Genomic DNA, 13,529 nt, shown 5'->3' with positions numbered 1-13,529 from the left:
CAATCACATTACTTGTTAGTTAATTTTCGAAAATTAGATATAAAAGATAAGAAAAATATTTTGAAAATATTTTGAAAAAGATTTTTGAAATTTTCGAAATTTATAAAAAAAATGAAAAAGATATGATTTTTGAAAAAGATTTTGAAAAGATAAGATTTTTAAAATTGAAATTTTGACTTGACTTGTAAGAAACAACTAATTTTAAAAATTTTTGACCAAGTCAACCCAAAATTTCGAAAATTTGGAGGAAAATAAGGAAAAGATATTTTTTTTATTTTTTGAATTTTTAATTATGAAAGAGAAAAACAATAAAAATATTCAATGCATGAAATTTTTAGATCAAAACAATGAATGCATGCAAGAATGCTATGAATGTCAAGATGAACACCAAGAACACTTTGAAGATCATGATGAACATCAAGAACATAATTTTGAAAAATTTTTAATGCAAAGAAAACATGCAAGACACCAAACTTAGAAATCTTTAATGCATGAAAAATATGAATGCAAAGATGCACATGAAAAACAAGAAAAGACACAAAACAAGAAATCATCAAGATCAAACAAGAAGACTTGTCAAGAACAACTTGAAGATCATGAAGAACACTATGAATGCATGAGATTTTCGAAAAAAAAATGCAAGAAAAAATTTTAAAAGCATGCAATTGACACCAAACTTAAAAATTAACACAATACTCAAACAAGAAACACAAAATATTTTTGATTTTTATGATTTTCTAAATTTTTTTTTTCGAAAATATAGTTTGGAAAAACGAAAAATAAAAAAGAAAAATTTTTTTGAAAAAGATTTTTGAAAAGAAAATTACCTAATCTGAGCAACAAGATGAACCGTCAGTTGTCCATACTCGAACAATCCCCGGCAACGGCGCCAAAAACTTGGTGGACGAAATTGTGATTTATACTTTCACACAAATCGAATAATTACACTCCTTGTGCTTGTATGGAATTTAGAAATTGGCACGAGTGGTCACAACTCCGTTCAACTAACCAGCAAGTGTACTGGGTCGTCCAAGTAATAAACCTTACGTGAGTAAGGGTCGATCCCACAGAGATTGTTGGTATGAAGCAAGCTATGGTCACCTTGCAAATCTCAGTTAGGCAGATTAAAATGGTTTATGGGTTTTCGAAAATATAAATAAGAAAATAGAAATAATAAACGAGATAGAAGACTTATGCAGATTCATTGATGAGAATTTCAGATAAGCGAATGGAGATGCTGTATGGCCCAAGGACGCCTGCTCTCCTACTGCTTCTACTCAATCCTTCTTACTCCTTTCCATGGCAAGCTTTGTATAGGGGTTCACCATCAGCGGTGGCTACTTTCAATCCTCTCGGGAAAATGATCCTATGCGGCTGTCACTCGCACGGCTAATCGTCTGGAGGCATCACCCATGGTTGATGGCTACATCCCATCCTCGCAGTGAAAACTAATGCTCACGCACTCTGTCACAGTACGGCTAATCACTGGTTGGTTCCCGCTCCTACTGGAATAGAATCCCTTGATTCTTTTGCGTCTGTCACTAACGCCCAGCACTTGCAAGTTTGAAGCACGTCACAGTCATTCATTACCGGAATCCTACTCGGAATACCACAGACAAGGTTAGACTTTCCGGATTCCCAGGATCCTACTCGAAATACCACAGACAAGGTGAGACTTTCCAGATCCTCATAAATGCCGCCATCTATCTAGCTTATACCACGAAGATTCTGTTGGGGAATCTAAGAGATACACATTCAAGCTCTGTTGCATGTATAACGGAAGTGGTTGTCAATCACGCGCGTTCATAAGTGAGAATGATAATGAGGGTTACTTATCATCACATTCATCATGTTCTTGGGTACGAATGAATATCTTGGAATAAGAATAAGAGAGATTTGAATAAAAGAAAATAGAATTGCATTAATACTTGAGGTATAGCAGAGCTCCACACCCTTAATCTATGGTGTGCAGAAACTCCACCGTTGAAAATACATAAGTGAAAGGTTCAGGCATGGCCGAATGGCCAGCCCCCCTAACGTGATCAATGATCTCCTAAGATGAAGAATAAAACAAAACTGAGACCAAAGATGTCTAATACAATAGATAAATGTCCTATATATACTAGACTAGCTACTAGGGTTTACATGAGTAAGTATTTGATGCATAAATCCACTTCCGGGGCCCACTTGGTGTATGCTTGGGCTGAGCTTGATCAATCCACGAGCTGAGGCTTTTCTTGGAGTTGAACTCCGAGTTATGACGTGTTTTGGGCGTTCAACTCCGGATCATGATGTTTTTCTGGCGTTTAACTCCAGACAGCAGCTTGTACTTGGCGTTCAACGCCAAGTTACGTCGTCATTCTTCGAATAAAGTATGGAGTATTATATATTGCTGAAAAGCCCTGGATGTCTACTTTCCAACGCCGTTAAGAGCGCGCCATTTGGAGTTCTGTAGCTCCAAAAACTCCATTTCGAGTGCAGGGAGGTCAGATTCCAACAGCATCAGCAGTCCTTTTGTCAGCCTTCTTCAGAGTTTTGCTCAAATCCCTCAATTTCAGTCAGAATTTACCTGAAATCACAGAAAAACACACAAACTCATAGTAAAGTCCAGAAATGTAAATTTAACATAAAAACTAATGAAAACATCCCTAAAAGTAGCTCAAACTTACTAAAAACTATATAAAAACAATGCTAAAAAGCGTATAAATTATCCGCTCATCAACCATCTTTACCCATTCCAAGTAAATGGCTAAATTACAAACATATCAACATGTCTTACATCCTTCCTCATCTCAATTTCCAACAATACTATCTCCAATCAACCATCATTATACATAATCAATATCATAATCACTATCACGTGGTTTCACCCCCAAATCAACCTTAATCATTTCTCAAGCATATATCACAACATACATATCTCTCATGCATTATCATACCATCAAGGCATCAATAATCATACTCACATATATGACCACATAATATATCTCAACCAAAATCAAACATACCTCATCTATACTATTTCACCCAAAATTTACCAATTTCCACACTTCAATTCCTCAAACCTCATTATTCAATAACCAACCCAATCATTCATATATTCATTATATGAAATTCATCCAATCACTTGTGTTATCATACAATGCACACATCAACTTACCTTCCTTACCTCTTTCCGGCCTCTGGCCCAAAATATACGGCCTCCGGCCCAATTTCACAATTTAAATGCATAAATCATAAATCAATACTCATTGCCCAAAACATCAAATTTTCAATACACCAAGCATACAAGGCCACACAATTCTCAACCCAATCATTAATTCACATTACATACCAACTATGCATATTAGCACCAACCATTTACACAATCCAAACTTAATCCTAGGGGCATCTAGCCTAGGAATTCTCATCACACCACACGGTACTTAAATGAAACTTAAACCGTACCTCTTGTAGCCAAATCAATTGAGTCTCTTCTTTAGAAGTCTCCACCAACCTTAGTCCCAAGCCTCACCAAGGCTCCTCAAGCAACACCAATCTCCCAATTGTGCACCAAGATCATCAAATACACTAACATAACCAATATCACATACATACATCAACCTAGGGCTCATAAAAATCACAAATCACAAGGGTTTGAGCACTTCTTACCTCAGCCCATATGAAGTAGGAATAGAACCCACTTGGAATCCATGTTAGAGTATCCCTAAACACCCAAAATCATAAGATTTCAACACTAACTACCCAAAAACGTGTAACAGAGGGGAATTTCGAAAACTGGGCAGAGATGAATGGAATACTCACCACAAAACGTAGATAGAATTGTAGAGGATGAGAAGAGCGACGCGTGGCCGCAAACGGCTCGTCAATCGGAGCTCCGTAGCTCAAGTTATGGTGATTTGAAGATCAAAGAGAGTTAGGTTTTCTCTCTTCTCTCCTCTCTTCACTATTTCAGCGCCCCAACCCCTCTTTTAGGGTAAAAATGAGCTGAAATGCTCATAACTAATGTTTATATATGTTGGGTCTTGGGCCCACTTAGGCCCAGTTCACTTATTTTTGTCCGTTGGTCCAATTTTGGACCAAAACCTTTAAGATTAGCGCTCTAAATCGCACTTCAAATATTTCTACCTCCCCTAATCATAATTCCTCATTTCTTAATATTATTTGCTCATAATCAATTTTCTCAGCTGCAGTACCTGACAGGTCTCAGCCGGTACTGCCGGTCAAAATTTCACTGCGCGCTTTTACGCAGAAAACTATGTCTTCCGACTCGGAAAAATTCACTGAATCCAAATATCATATTTAAATCATCAAATTCTAATTGCCAAATCTTCCAACCATATTCGCTCCTACTTAACTCATTATTTAATTAATTTCGGTTAGACCGGGTATTACATTCTACCCCCTAACAGAAATTTTCGCCCTCGAAAATTCCATCCATCCCTACGAGTACGCGCACGTAGTGTGCCTTTATATCCAACGCATAACAGTTCCAAGGTCTTTTTACTCTGCACGCTTCCGTTGCCGCGCTCTGATTTCTCCATCTCTGAGGATCTCGGTCATTCGTTCCTTACTTTTATCGTCTCATCAACTCACACCCTATTAAATCTCATCAATAATATTGCTATCATCGTTAATCATAGCCATCATCCCACATCACTATAATCAATCAAAGCTTTCTTAGTTTTTTAAATTCAATGAGTTTGTACTAACAAGCTGACAAACTCTCATGAATCCGCTTCCCTTTAATAATCTATAAAAGCTTTTGAGACACATCTCTTTTGTTGAAGTTACTCAGATCAAAAATTATTTTCAAAAATATAACCAACACTCCTTCAATTCTTGGGAGAATTTTCAACACCTCCCTAAAAATTGGAGTTTACCACCCGTCACGGGTTCCCTCAAACCAATCTCAGTACCGCATCAGTATTGCAATTTAGAGGTTTCCAAACGATTTCTCTGAAACCGATCATTACAAATCTTGATCAAAATCCAAGGTCACCATGACCAATCATCATAGCACTCATCTCTCAAACACAACAACTTGCACTCAATCATCATCTAAATCCGACTATGCATCAATGATAATTTCCTCATCCATTTCAGAACCATTAAGGCTCACCGCCGCAATTAATTCCAATTATCGAGAATCAGTATCTGTATAAGCTCACTAAACTTTTAAGTACTCAAAGCATAAGGCATTTCTAATCATACCCCACTTTTCCTTATTATTACCATACAATGCTAACGCTTTAGCAAGCTTCCGCTACGCCACTTTGATTTCTTGTCAAGTATTAGCCCCATCACTTATTTTCTCAAGTACCCAACCACAACTTAGCCTGACTGGTATTTCAAATCAACGTTTCTAAATCCATCATTTAGGACCATTTCTTATCTATTTAAATCAAGGAACTAAAAGTCACGGGTTCAATCCGTTTCACCAAAAATCCAGAAATTAACCAACTATATAACAAACACAACATATCATTCTCAACAGAAAATTATTTACATCACAAGCATTTATCCATTTGTGTTAAGGCAAATCCTTTCTCGGACCATCCGGTTTGCTTCTCAGTCTAATATTAAGCTTGACATTCCGAGTTTTTACTGTACAGGCGGTATTATAAAATCACACACTACCATTTAAGCTTGATTATTGAAATTACCTCAATCTTACTGCCGCAATCGGCCCGCATTCTGACTCTCTCCTTGTTGGCAATTTCTTGATACATGCCCTGGTAACCCGCACTTGTAACATACGCCTAACCCCAATCGGCATGGCCTATTTAGGTGATGACTTCCACACCTCTGACAGCTCAAAACATTAGAAGCAGCCGCTGCCCGTTTTCCCTTACCATTCCTTTGGGACTCCTTACTCGTCGCAAAGTTATTCCGTCCTTGGGGAAAGTGTTGTATGTATCCCCTCTCCTTAAACTCTTGACCCCTTGGTGCGAATTCTTGGTTGTGCTCTCTATGACTTCCTTCCTCTGCAACCCTCCTTTTCACACACTCTTCAGTAATTCTACTCTTATTCACTAACTCTGAAAAAGTTCGGATCTCCATTGGTCCCACTGAACTTAAGATGTCGCTCCGAAGCCCTCCTTCATACTTAATGCATTTCCATTCCTCGAAGTCTTCCGGAGCTCCATGACACATGCGGGAAAACCTGAATAGCTCCTCAAATTTGTCTGTATACTCAGATACGGACATAGCACCTTGCTTCAACTGTAGTAACTCCAATTCCTTGGCTGTCCTGGCGGAATTTGGAAAGTACTTCTTATAGAATTCCACCTGGAAGGCATCCCAAGTGATAGGATCATTCCCCTGTTGCAGGAGACGTCGAGCCCCTTGCCACCAATGCGATGCTTCCCCCATGAGCAGATAGGTAGCAAATTCAACACGCTGCTCTTCAGGCACCAACTGCACTTGCAGTGCTCGTTCCATGGCTTGAAACCAAGTATCAGCTTCAGTCGGATTGGTGGTTCCCTTGAACTTTGGTGGGTTAACCTTTAAGAAAGTTGCCAGTGTCATCGGGCCCTGAGCTTCCCTTCCGCCATTGCCATTATTGTTTATCTGTTGCCCAAGGGCCTCCGTAGTGGCCTGCATAGAAGCAGCCATATTCTCCAATGCCGCCATAAGGTTTATCGGGTTATTCGAGTTGATTTCCGGTTCCTGTGTACTAGTACGATCTCTCTCACGTCCCCGACCGGGTCCATGAGGTGCCATCTGGTTCCTATACACACCAAACAATCGATATCAAGTTGATCAGTCTCAATATCGGAAGTATAGTGCTTCAAAGTACCAAAGGTACACTCATGGACTTCATGCTAGATGTATCGGTTAGATACCCTAACTAGCACAGGCACAGACTCAGAGTATGCATTGAAGCATAAGCAGTTCCATCCCTCAGGCTCACGAGGACGAACTGCTCTGATACCATAATGTAACACCCTAATATTCAAATCCTTATGCTCGAGTCATAAGTCAATGATATTACGGTGGTACGACTCTCAGGTGGATTTTTAATATATAAATATAGGTAATTTCGAAAGGAGTATTAATCGAGAAGCCTGAAAGGAGTAGAAATAAAATCGCGAAGACGTATCACTCACGTTTCGACAACGAAAAGTTAAACCGCGAAGCCGAAAGCGATATACGGACAAGGCATAAAGGAGATTAAGAGATAGATAACAGATAGATATATATAACATAAGTAAATAGCCACTAGTCGCGACCCGCGAAGTTTAGGCCGGCTAGGGTACAATATGAAAGTAGTTGACAACAGTACATCCTAATCTCTCCCAAAGGAAACATAAGAGCCTCTATAGGCAAGTTCCAAAAGAGTTCAACACATAATATAATATCTTCAAAACAAAGGTGGAGAGATTCTAAGCAAAACACAAAGTAGAGAAAATAAATATCTTCGCCGGCTCTCAGACGAACCACAGCTCACTTCTGAGCACCTGGACCTGTATCTGAAAAACAAAATATATATACGGAATGAGAACCCCGGGCCCATGGGTTCCCAGTACGGTAAAAGTGCCAAATAAATACAATGCACTGCAATAAAAACTCACTAAGCATCCTAAACTCCTTTTCACCAAGTATCCAGCCTAGATTCTCACTAATCCATAAATAGGCATCTGTCGTGAGGGAATACTAAATCTAGTTCATATTACACATGTTTCCCAACTTTCTGATTACTCCACGAATCAGACTCAGAATCATAAGCAAAACCATCACCAGTTATTCTGCCTCAGCAACTCTATATCAATACATCATACCCTCGCCTAGAGCTAGTGAAATCACATCACTGCGTCTACCCAGGGGGCTCAAATGATCTCATTCAAAAATCATCATCATCATGCATCCGCATTATCAATTCATCTCATCAAGAACAACCCTCAACATACACCGATACCAACATGATGGATCTCTCAGTTGTACAAACACAAGCAATACAGACAAGTAATACACAAATAAGGTACAAGTAGAACAAGTAGCACATAATCAGGTAACATAGCATATATAATGTAGAAATCCAAAACAAATAGGCAAACCCAAACAATTCAAACATATGCAAATGATGTATGCCTGCCCTATGGCTGATGATATCATCTGTCGGTTATATAGCCAACCCGACACGTCCTGGTAGCTAACCATGGACAGAAACACCCCTTGCGGAGCAAGTAGGTTTGAGCTACAACCCCCTTGCTACTACCCGCTCAGCCCAGAGCCAGTGGAACAACCACTACTGCGGCTACTACCCAGGCGGGTGTTTAACAGCTCAACCTGGAGCGAGTGGAATCACCACTACTACCGCTACTACCCAGGCATCACAGTCTCTAACCTGGAGCAAGTGGGACGAACCACAACCCTTGCTACTACCCAGGTATCACAATCTCTGACCTGGAGCAAGTGGGACGAACCACAACCCTTGCTACTGCCCAGGTATCTCAAGCATTAACCCGGAGCAAGCGGGACAAACCACAACCCTTGCTACTGCCCAGGTATCTTAAGCATATATTCATTCAATCTCAATTCATATTATCAATCCTCATTGTTATCAAATCTCAAACATTAACCTGGAGCAAGTGGGACGAACCCCAACCCTTACTACTACCCAGGTACCAGAGTTACATTCATTCAAAACTCCATGATTAACTCATTTATCATAAACATCATTTTTCGTCTCATACCCGAAGCAAGTGGACTAGCCACTGCTACTACCCAGGGAAACTCGTATCTCAGATAGTGGAAGTGCAAATCACAATTATCAATAATTCAGCATAAACATGCATGAATTCTCATCCATGGATCAACATCCATATCAGCCATCCGGCTCAAGGTTAAATCCATAACCAGCCAATATTCATAGCATACACAGATATTCCGGCTCATGGTTCAATCCAGAACCAGCCAATTCATAAACAATTACGGCCCTTCGGCCAATGGCATAACAAGAACTTCCACCACCATCCTCCACATCCCACATAATCATCAATGATCCTCATTGATTATTCATTTTCCCCTTGCTTCACTCGCAAGTAACCTCATTCACTAGCTGATGCCAAGGCATCTTAGGCTAGTTTCACTAGCAATTTTCTGTTAGTTTTAGTTGTTTTATGCATTTTCTTGAGCTTAAAGTAACCAAGAATGGTTAAATGAATAACAAAGCAATGAACCATCCAAACAGTATGATTTTTATGCAAATTCCATGAGTTTTTAGTTATATTACTTGAATGCTATGAATAGAAGATTTCTCATGAAATTTTGCAAGACTTTGATGCAGTTGGTTGGATGATTTCAGGGAAGAAGAGGCTAGACAAGGAAGCAACAAAATCAATAAAGGAAGCTTGAATACCACATGTGGAGTTTAAGTTCCAGTTTAAGCTTAAACTGGAACTTAAACTGCCAAGCCATATAATGCTGGGAACTGGCGTTTAAGCTCCAGTTTAAGCTTAAACTGGAGCTTAAACGCCAAAATCATGAAAGCTGAGAAAAGCTGAAACTGGCGTTTAACCTCCAGTTTAACCTTAAACTGGAAGTTAAACGCCAGAAATGAGAAATGCACCAGGGAGCATTCCCACGTTTAAGCTCCAGTTTAACCTTAAACTGGAGCTTAAACGCCAGAAATGAGAAATGCACCAGGGAGCATTCCCACGTTTAAGCTCCAGTTTAACCTTAAACTGGAGCTTAAACGTGTTCGACTATTTTTTCTCCTCCAGGGTTGCTTTCTCATTTCCACGTTTAAGCTTCAGTTTAACCTTAAACTGAAGCTTAAACGTGTTCGACTATTTTTTTCTCCTCCAGGGTTGCTTTCTCATTTTCACGTTTAAGCTTCAGTTTAACCTTAAACTGAAGCTTAAACGTGTTCGACCATTCCACACTCCGTAGTTGCTTTCTTCCATTTCCACGTTTAAGCTTCAGTTTAACCTTAAACTGAAGCTTAAACGTGTTCGATTACTTTACCCTCCAGGGTTGCCTTCTTCCATTTCCACGTTTAAGCTTCAGTTTAACCTTAAACTGAAGCTTAAACTGCAACTTAAACGCCACTATTTGAAAAGGTTTCTGGGCCAAAGATATTGCAGTTTAAGTTAGCATTTGAGCACAAACATTAACTTAAACGTACTCTGGTATGAAACCCAATTGAATATCATGGTTTATGGGATTGGGCCTGAAGAATTGATGAGTCTGGAATTTAAATTTGTTGAGTCATGTGTCATTACTTGATTATCACTAAGTTGGCTCAATGAATGTTACAGAATTGGATCAGCAGCCTCATCAGGATTATGGATCATAAACCCAAAGCAAAAGGAAATCAGGGAAAGGCCTCAAAGCCCAAGAAACACAACAGAAGCTCAATTTAGAAAGTGTATAAATAGGATAGAGTTTAAGTTAGTAGGGATGGTTTTGGACTTTGGATCATTTTTCTAGTTTTCATACTTTTTGTAATTGAATTCAGAGCTATGACTCACTAAACCCCCTTTCATTGGGTTAGGGAGCTCTATTGTAATTCAATGAATCAATAATAGTTTTTATCTTCTTCTTCAATCTTTTCTCTTGAGTTTTGTTAGAAAGCTTCTCGATCTAATTCCATTGGTTAGTTGTCTTGGGAAAGAAACTATCCATAATTGGAATCCTTCGGAACCTTGGGAAAGGAATGGAGGATTCATGCTAGAGAAGCTTTCTCACAGTGAATTGGATTGGGGTTTGGATGGATATTGTGACATGTAATCCTACCAAATTGTGGTTCATGAAACTGTGTGGTATAATCAGTGATCGAGCATCATCTCTTCTTATGAACATTTAAACCAAGGGATTGGGAATTTGTTTGTTTTTAGAGAGAATTGGTGAGCCAAGGGATTGGGATCCAATCATATAAGATTGCCAAGCAAAATTCAATGAATGCATTGGTTGAGGAAGGGATAAGAATGTTTTGATTCAGAGATCTCAATATCTCCTGAAACCCAATGAATTCCCCATTTCTGATCTACCACTTTCTCTTTACATCCTGCAATTAAATTCATGCAATCACCCCGATCCCTTTTTAATTTCAGCAATTTAGCTTCTCGCTCTTTAATTCATGCAATTTAACATTCCGCAATTCTCATCTAAATTTTGATTCCGCTCAACTAGAACACACTTCTAATCCGAATTGCTCACTCAACCAATCCTTGTGGGATTCGACCTCACTCTATTGTGAGTTTTTACTTGACGATAACCGGTGCACTTGCCGGAAGGAATTTTTGCCGATCGTGCAATTTCCTAAAATCGTAGCATCAAGTTTATGGCGCCGTTGCCGGGGATTGGTTTTCGATTGACAATTCTCAAATTGGAAGTTAACTAGATTGAGCATTTTTCTTGTTTTGTTAATTCAGTTCAAGTTACTTGTTGAATTTTAATTTTTGCACTCTGTTACTTGCTTTCTTTCTTTATGCCTTTAAATTCAAGCAACTAACTCACTGACTCACTAACTATTTGAATTAATTCCTCAACTGCTCTAACCATACTCTTCCATTAACCAAGAGTATTTCACTTGTTTGCTGCCTGTGCTGTGTTCTTGTATGACATGTAGGAGAGGAAAGACATCAACTCCTCCATATACCGAACCAGAGAGGACCCTTCATAAACTTAGAAGGGAAGCAAGAGGGAAGAGAGTACTGGGAGAAGAAGAATCTGAAGGAGAATCTGAGGACAATTTGAGGAAGCTCTAGACCTTAACATGGATAGAGAAGTTCACAACCATGAGAGAGCTGATGGAAACAATGCCATCCCGAGAGGAGGGTTCTTGGTTCATACATAAACCCAACCTCTGGGAATTGTGGTAGCAGCATTCAGAAACCACCCATTCAGGCCAACAATTTTGAACTCAAACCACATCTAATATCACTGGTGGAAGATCATTGGTGGATGCTAATGAAGATCCAAACCAACATCTCACAAAATTCCTGAGAATTTGCGACACTGTGAAGTCCAATGGAGTCCAGGAAGATGCCTATAAACTGCTCTTGTTCCCATTTTCACTTAGGGACAAGGCAGCTAAGTGGCTGAATCATTCCCAAGGGGGAGCCTAACAACCTGGGATGAGGTGGAAAGCAAGTTTCTGGCACGTTTCTACCCCCCACAAAAGGTCAATAGGCTTCGATCTGAGGTTCAACTTTCAGACAACAAGATGGTGAAACTCTCTACGAGGCATGGGAGAGGTTCAAGGATTTGACAAGGAAATGCCCACCAGACATGTTCCATGACTGGGTGCAATTACATATTTTCTATGATGGACTTTCTTATGAATCAAGGAAGGCTGTAGACCATTCTTCAGGAGGTTCATTGAACAGGAAAAAGACTGTGGAAGAAGCCATTGAAGTGATTGAGACAGTGGCTGAGAATGAGTACTACTATGCTTCAGAGAGACACAACACTAAGGGAGTCATGGAGCTGAACCATGTTGATACAATTCTAGCCCAAAACAAGGTGTTTGCCAAGCAACTAGCAGAGCTCACCAGGAAATTAAAAACAAATCAAGTGGCTGCAATACACACACAAGATCAAGAGGAAGTAAGCACTGAAGGAGGTGATTGGGAAGAGGCCAACTATGTGGGAAATCAACAAAGGCAACCATATGATCCACATTCCAACACTTACAACCCAGGCTGGAAAAACCACCCAAACTTTGGGTGGGGAAACCAGCAAACCCAACACAAAACCACAAACCTTACAACCCCAACCAACATAACAATTCACATATCAAAACTCCAACCAAAGATCATACCAAGCCACACAAAACATTACTCCCAACCACCATATCATGGCCAAAATAATCAACCTGCCCAACCTAATCCGAACCAACAATTTCAAGATCAATTAAACAGATAGAAGGAATGCTTGCAACCATGGGTCAAGAATAACCGAATTGAAAGCCTTTAAGGAAGAAGTAAATTCTAACTTGCAAAACCAAGGAGCTGCCATCCAGAAGCTAGAAAATCAAATTGGGTATTTGTCTAAGCAAACCCCTGGGCCAAGCGTTTCTCATGCTGCCAAGGCTATTGCAAGGGAAGAATGTAAGGCCATAACCCTCAGAAGTGGAAAGAAGCTAAAGGAGATCTCAAAGGAAACCACAAGGATGAAGCAAAGAAAATGTGAGAGACAAGGAACAGGGACAATCTTTTACACCATCTGCAACAAAAGAAAAAGAAAAAGAGGTCCTGAAGCCTTATACACCCAAGCACCATATCCTCAACGTTTGATGAAAAGTGAAAAGGATGGCCAATTCTCCAGATTCTTGGAGATTTTCAAGAAGCTTCAAATCAACATTCCGTTTGCTGAGGCAATAGAGCAAATGCCACTCTATGCAAAATTCTTAAAGGAATTAATGACCAAGAAGAGAAGCTGGAGAAATGAGAAACTGTGTTGTTGACTGAAGAATGCAGTGCCATCATTCAACACAAATTGCCTCAGAAATTGAAGGATCCAGGCAGTTTCCAAATCCCCTGCATATAGGAGAAGTCATGGTGGAGAAGGCCTTGTGT

At 39.6% G+C, this 13,529-nt stretch overlaps 1 non-coding gene across 1 annotated transcript; it reads right to left on the bottom strand.

Moving 5' to 3' along the window:
- Window positions 1-12,139: 12,139 nt before the first annotated feature.
- On the bottom strand, window positions 12,140-12,242 carry LOC112765300 (small nucleolar RNA R71). The gene has a single exon (XR_003183628.1). It is a non-coding gene; the product is annotated as a small nucleolar RNA R71 (small nucleolar RNA).
- Window positions 12,243-13,529: the final 1,287 nt, after the last annotated feature.

Source organism: Arachis hypogaea, chromosome 2 (genome assembly GCF_003086295.3).
Source record: "Arachis hypogaea cultivar Tifrunner chromosome 2, arahy.Tifrunner.gnm2.J5K5, whole genome shotgun sequence".
NCBI lineage: Eukaryota > Viridiplantae > Streptophyta > Magnoliopsida > Fabales > Fabaceae > Arachis > Arachis hypogaea.
This window is presented reverse-complemented; position numbering and strand designations above follow the sequence as displayed.